This window comes from Chrysochloris asiatica, unplaced genomic scaffold (assembly GCF_000296735.1).
Source record: "Chrysochloris asiatica unplaced genomic scaffold, ChrAsi1.0 scaffold00210, whole genome shotgun sequence".
Lineage (NCBI taxonomy): Eukaryota > Metazoa > Chordata > Mammalia > Afrosoricida > Chrysochloridae > Chrysochloris > Chrysochloris asiatica.
In genome coordinates this window covers 274,717-280,884 of record NW_006408728.1, presented here as the reverse complement: position 1 = coordinate 280,884, position 6,168 = coordinate 274,717, and the positions used below count along the sequence as shown (strand labels likewise).

Here is a 6,168-nt window from a genome sequence, read left to right as displayed (position 1 = left end):
GTAAATCTTTACGGGAGTAGAAAGCCTCATCTTTCTCCCGCGGAGCGGCTTATAGTTTCGAACCGCTGACCTTAAGGTTCGCAGTCCGAAATTGTTCCTCCTTATAATGACCCTATGAACAACAAATAGAAACAGTGACTGGTCCTACATCATCCACACAATTGTTATGCTTGAGCCCATTGCTGCTGCCACTGTATCAATCCATTTCCTTAGAAGTCTTATTTTTTGCCCCAAACCTCCACTTTGTTTTTCTTGTTGTTGTTAAGTGCTATTCTGACAGTTCTGGTTCAGTGACCCTGGATAGGGCTGGGAGGTTTGAACTACCAAACTTGTGGTTTCCAATTCAGTGCTGATGTTAGAGTGCCACACCAGGAGTCCTGAACCTCCACTTTACCAAGCATTACATACTTCTCCCTCCTGATAACATGTCAGACAAACCAAAGCCAAAGTCTTACCATGTTGACTTCTATTAAGCATTCTGCCTGTGCTTCTTCCATCACAGATTTTTCTTGTTCTTCTGGCAGGCCATGGTATTTTTATTATTTTTATCCAACACTGTAATTCAGAGGCATGGATTCTTTTATGGTCTTCCTTATTAACTGACCAACTTTCCCATGCATATGAGGCTATTGCAAATACCATGGATTGGGTCAGGTGGACCTCAGTCCTGAAACTGACAGCTTTGCTCCTGAAAATTATAACGAGGTCTTGTGAAGCAAAATTGTACAATGTCATATACCCTTTGATTTCTTGACTGCTGCTTCCATGAGTGTTGATTTGGCATCCAAGCAAAATGTAGTCTTTGACAGTTACAGTCTTTATTCCATTTACAATAATGTTATTTATTAGTACAGTTGTGAGGATTTTTGTTTTCTTTACACTGAGGTGCAATCTGTTGTAGTCTTTGATCTTTATCAGTAAATATTTTAAGTCCTCTTTGCTTCCAAGAAGCAAAGTTGTGTCCCAGGTTGTTAATGAGTCTTCCTCCAACTCTAATGTCACATTCTTCTTCATATAACCCATTTTCTCAGATTATTTGCTCAGCATAGAGATTATTTTTAAAGCATTCAGTATCCCCTTGTTGTGTTCTAATAGTTGTCACTTGGTCTATGTACAGGTGTTCTGGAATACCTATTCTTCAGGTTATTCATAATTTGTCATGACCTATAAAATCAAAAGCCTCTGTTTAGTCAATAACACATAAGTAAACACCTTTCTGGTATTATTTGCTTTTAGCCAAGAATAGTATCTTATAACAACAATGATATCCCTAGTTCTGGATCCTCTTTGGAATCTGACTTGAATTTCTAGCAATTCATTGTCAATGTACTGTTGTAACTCTTTTTGGAATTATTTTCAGCAAAATTTTACTTGCATGCGATATTAATAACATAGTTTGATGATTTCTGCATTCTTTTAGGGGCACCTCTCTTTGGGATGGATGCAAATATAAATCTCTTCCAATCAGTTGGTCAGGAAGCTGTCTTCCAGATTTCTTGGCATGCATGAGCGAGTGCTTCCAGTGCTGCATCAGTTTGTTGAAATATTTCAATTTGTATTCCGTCAATTCCCAGGGCCTTCTTCTTTGCCAATGTCCTCAATGAACCTTGGACTTCTTCTTTCAGTATCATTGGCTCTTGTTCATATGCTACCTCTAGAAATGATTGAACATTGATAATTTCTTCTTGGTATAGTGACTCTGTATTTCTTTCATCTTCTTTGATGCTTTCTGTATCATTTAATAGAGTCATTCAATGTTCTGTCCACAGTATCATTCAGTATTTCAGGTTGAGGCTTTAATTTTGTTTTTGTTTTGTTTCCCGGTTCTTTCAGCTTGAGAAATGCTAAGAGTGTTCTTACATTTTGGTTTTCTAAATCCAGGTCTTTGTACGTATCATTATATATTTTACTTTGTCTTCTTGAGCTGCCCTTTGAAATTTTCAATGCACTTCTTTTGCCTCCTCTTTTCCTCAATTTGTTCTAGCATCTCTATGGAAAGACAGTTTAATAGTCTCTTCTGAGATATTTGGTCTTTTTAAATTTTGCATCTTTTTAATGACCTTTTACTGTATTTTTGTATGATGTTCTTGATGTCATCCCACCTCTCTTATGGTCATAGGTCATTAGGGTTTAGTACACAAAATCTGTTCTCGAGATGGGCTTTAAATTCAGGTGGGAAATATTCATGGTCATATTTTGGCTCTTTTGAACTTGTTTGAATCTTCTTCAGCCTGAAATTGCATATTAGCAATTGATGGTCTGTTCCATAGTCTGCTTCTCTCCTTATTTTGGGTTGATGATATTGAATTGTTTTACTGTCTTTTCCTACAGATGTAGTCAATTTAATTATTTTGTATTCCATCTTTTCAGTGCCATTACAAAAAGTATTTGCAATTAATAAATTGTTGGTCATACAAAATTACATCATGTATTCTCTAGCTTCATTTGTATCACCAAGGTCGTATTTTTCAACTACTGATTCTTCCTATTTGTTTCCAGTCTTCATATTCCAATCATCTTAAGTTATCAATGCATCTTGATTGCATGTTTGGTCAGTTGCAGACTGAAGACTTTGACAGAATTCTTGTCACTTGGGAAATCCTAATCCAAAAGTGAATAATTAAGAACAATGCAGTTTGTGTTGTTCTTACTGACTACTGGACTAAATCATAGCAATGCCACATATACATAGTAAATAAAAGGAACCCTTGTAGTGCAGTGGTTAAGTGTTGGACTGTTAACCACAAGATCAGCAGATGGAATCTACCAGGCGCTCCTGAAAGATTTACTGCCTCAGAAACCCTATACAGAGTTGCTATGAGTCAGAACCCACTCGATGACACACCACACCAAAACCATGAGTAAAATTATTTAATTCAATAGCTAATAAGGTATAGAAAAAGTAGTAAGGGATATCTGTCAAATTCCTAAATTTTTCTTGCAATATGACTCTTTCTTAGGTATTCTGAAATTATATTTTGAAGGTTTAAAACTTGTTTCAATCCATTATATTATTGTCATTTTTTTCTTTCTGTGGGAAAGATAGTTAATTGTTATCATTGGTGGTATTCATTCTATCCTATACTCTATTACTCTGAAATTCACATCATTTTTTTCTAGCTTTCATAATTTTTATTAAACCCTACACCAGTTAAACAGTAACTCAATTTATAGACATCATCCCATGATGAACATGTATGTAAGTGAAAGCAAATTAGACATCTATATCCTTATTTTCTGTAGGCCAAACAATAAGATAATACCTACACAGAACATTTATAATGACATGTACTTGCTCAGAGTTTTCACATAAGCCATGTTGGTTATCAAACTATGTATCTCCTAATACTTAATACAGTAGAATTAGTGATTGTAGTCCCCATAAAATATTTTTATTGTAAGTAACTTACTGCAGTAGCTAACATTTTGACAATTTCATTGACATTTGCAAACTACCATTAATATATTCAAGAGTAAAAGATGAATATGAAAAGATAAATTAATAAATGAAAACAAAGTTTAAAAAAAAAAAAGAGGTAAGGGAATATCATTGGGACGTTTATTGTTATGTGACTCATAGTTACCCTGTACAGGGTTTCTGAGGCTGTAAATCTTTATGAGAGCAGAAAGCCTCATCTTTCTCCCATGGAACAGCTAGTAGTTTCAAACTGATGACCTTGTGATTCGCCGCCCGAATCATAACCACTACATTACTAGAGCTCCTTATCATTGGGATAGGAAGTCAAATATGTCTAGGCATTTTGTTGACAGAGAACAGATGAACTAAGGATTTCTCAAATCAAGAGTTTGTAAGTTAAACACAAAGCATATCCTTCTTTACATAGAAGTTGAAACTCAAAGGTGTACAGACTGTGACTTTAGGCCTTAAGCAGTATCAACTCTTCTGATGAAAAAAAGCCACAACAGTTAAGATTGTATTACTTGACTTTATTTTACACTAGGTTGGTGGGCACAAGGAATCCTACTTTATAAAGTTGACAAATCAGCTTTCCATAGAATATTTTTAATAATGCATATTAAAAAAAAGTGTTTATTTTACAAGTGGTTCTGCAATACAATAGCTTGGAAAACAACAGTTACAAAACAAAAGCCAATGTAAACAGATTACAATGACTAGAGCACTACAGGTTGGGTAAGGCTCTGATGTTACAGTTTCCTTACTGGACCCTTAATGTCAGACTGTGTTCCTTCACCTGACTCTACTGCTGGGGATTTAAAGAAATATCTTTTCTTCCTGGTTTCATTTCACCTTCCTGATCCATGCAATAGTTTTTAATATCAATTAGGACTTTCCCTTTCAAGTCCTGAACACTGACATACATCATTTTCCCAGTTTGAAACTTATTATCATCTCTGCTGCTACTGCTCTGCTTAGAGGACAAGGCCTATCAAGCTTCATTCGTTTTTGTTCTTCACACGTTTTTCTGGAGCAATCTGATTTTTTTCTCTTTAACTTTTTGTCAACTTGACTATCAGAACTACTGCAAGAAGAGCTCGAAGAAAAAAGTTCCTTTGATTTAGGAATTGCTCCATTCCTGCAACCAAACAGCCTCTTGTTCACTCACTCTCTACTCTTGAATTCATGTTTGGGCTAACATTTTTTGCATTCAATAAAATTTAATACAGATTACACTGTGCATCTTCTGGACTTGAACTGGTAGCTTTTTCTTTTATAACGTTGGACTTTTGAGCTTTCCATAAGTTCCACAAAACTTTGTTATTCAGGATGTTACATAAAACTGCTATTGTTGTTAAGGGCCAGGAGGTGGGATCCCACTCACAGCGACCCTTTATAGGGTTTCCAAGTCTTTAAATCTTTGAGGAAGCAGAAAGCCTCATCCTTTTCCTATTAAATGGCTGGATGGACTCAAGCCAGACTAGTGCTTATCATATGGAGCCATCACTCTGCATTCTATATGATGTTGTTGTTGTTATATGTCTTTGAGTTGGTTCTGACTCATAGCAACCCTGTAAAGGGTTTCTGAGGAGAGGTTACCTTGCAGTTGAGTGCTTATCCTACAATGCCATACCAGGACTCCTTAATATGATAATGAGCTAAATTACATGCTTTTGAGCCATATCCATGATTGCTATTAGTTGATTCTGAGTTGTGAAGGTGGACATCTTAAACATTCCAGTAAGAAGACTGTCTGTCCAGATGGAGAATTTGGATAGTGGCTTGTGAAACAAAAGCCATATAGGAAGAAGGGATCCTGAGAATATATGGAGAGAGAAAGATCTCTTTTATCTGTAGCTACTTGATTCAGAAGAGACCGTGGAATGAGGGATATCTTTGCTGATGTCCAATGTATCTTGGCTGAAAGTAGAGAATATCAGAAGGATGTTTACCTGTGTTTTGTTGACTACACAAAGGCTTTTGATTATGTAATTGTATGGATCATGACTAGCTATGGGCAACATCACTAAGTATGAGTATTCTGGAACATTTAATTGTACTAATGAGGAATCTGTACATGGACCAAGAGGCAGTTGTTCAAACAGAACATGGGAACACTGAATAATAATCTGAGAAGCTGGCTTATTTGAAGAAAAACCTGGCATCAGGATTGGAGGAAGATTCATTAACAACCTGCAATATGCAGATGATACAATCTTGCTTGCTGAAAGTGAAGAGGACATAAAATACTTACTGACCACAGTCTTTGGTATGGTTTGCATCTCAATGTAAAGAAAACAAAAATCCTCACTACTGGACCAATAAACATTCTTATCATTGGAGAAACGATTTAAGTTGTCAAGGACTTCATTCTTCTTGGATCAACTATCAACACTCCTGGATGCAGTAGTCAAGAAATCAAATGACGTATTGCTTTAGGCAACTCTGATGCAAAAGACCTTTTGAAAGTGTTGAAGAGCAAAGATGTCAGCTCAAAGACTAAGGTGTGCCTAACCCAAGCCATGGTATTTTCAATAGTCTCATATGCATGCAAAAGCCAGACAGTAAATAAGTAAGACCATAAAAGAATTGATGCTTTTGAGTTAAGGTGTTGGAGGAGAATATTGAAAGTGCCACGGGCTGCCAAAAGAACCAATAGGTCTGTGTTGGAAGAAGTGCAGCCAGAGTGCTCCTTGGAGGCCAGGATGGCCAAACTTTGTCTCTCATACTTCAGACATATTGTTAGGAGG

General features: G+C 36.3%; 1 pseudogene; it reads right to left on the bottom strand.

Annotated features, from left to right (window-relative positions):
• Positions 1 to 4,167: 4,167 nt before the first annotated feature.
• LOC102831671 overlaps positions 4,168 to 6,168 on the bottom strand; it is an 8,399-nt pseudogene continuing 6,398 nt past the window's right edge.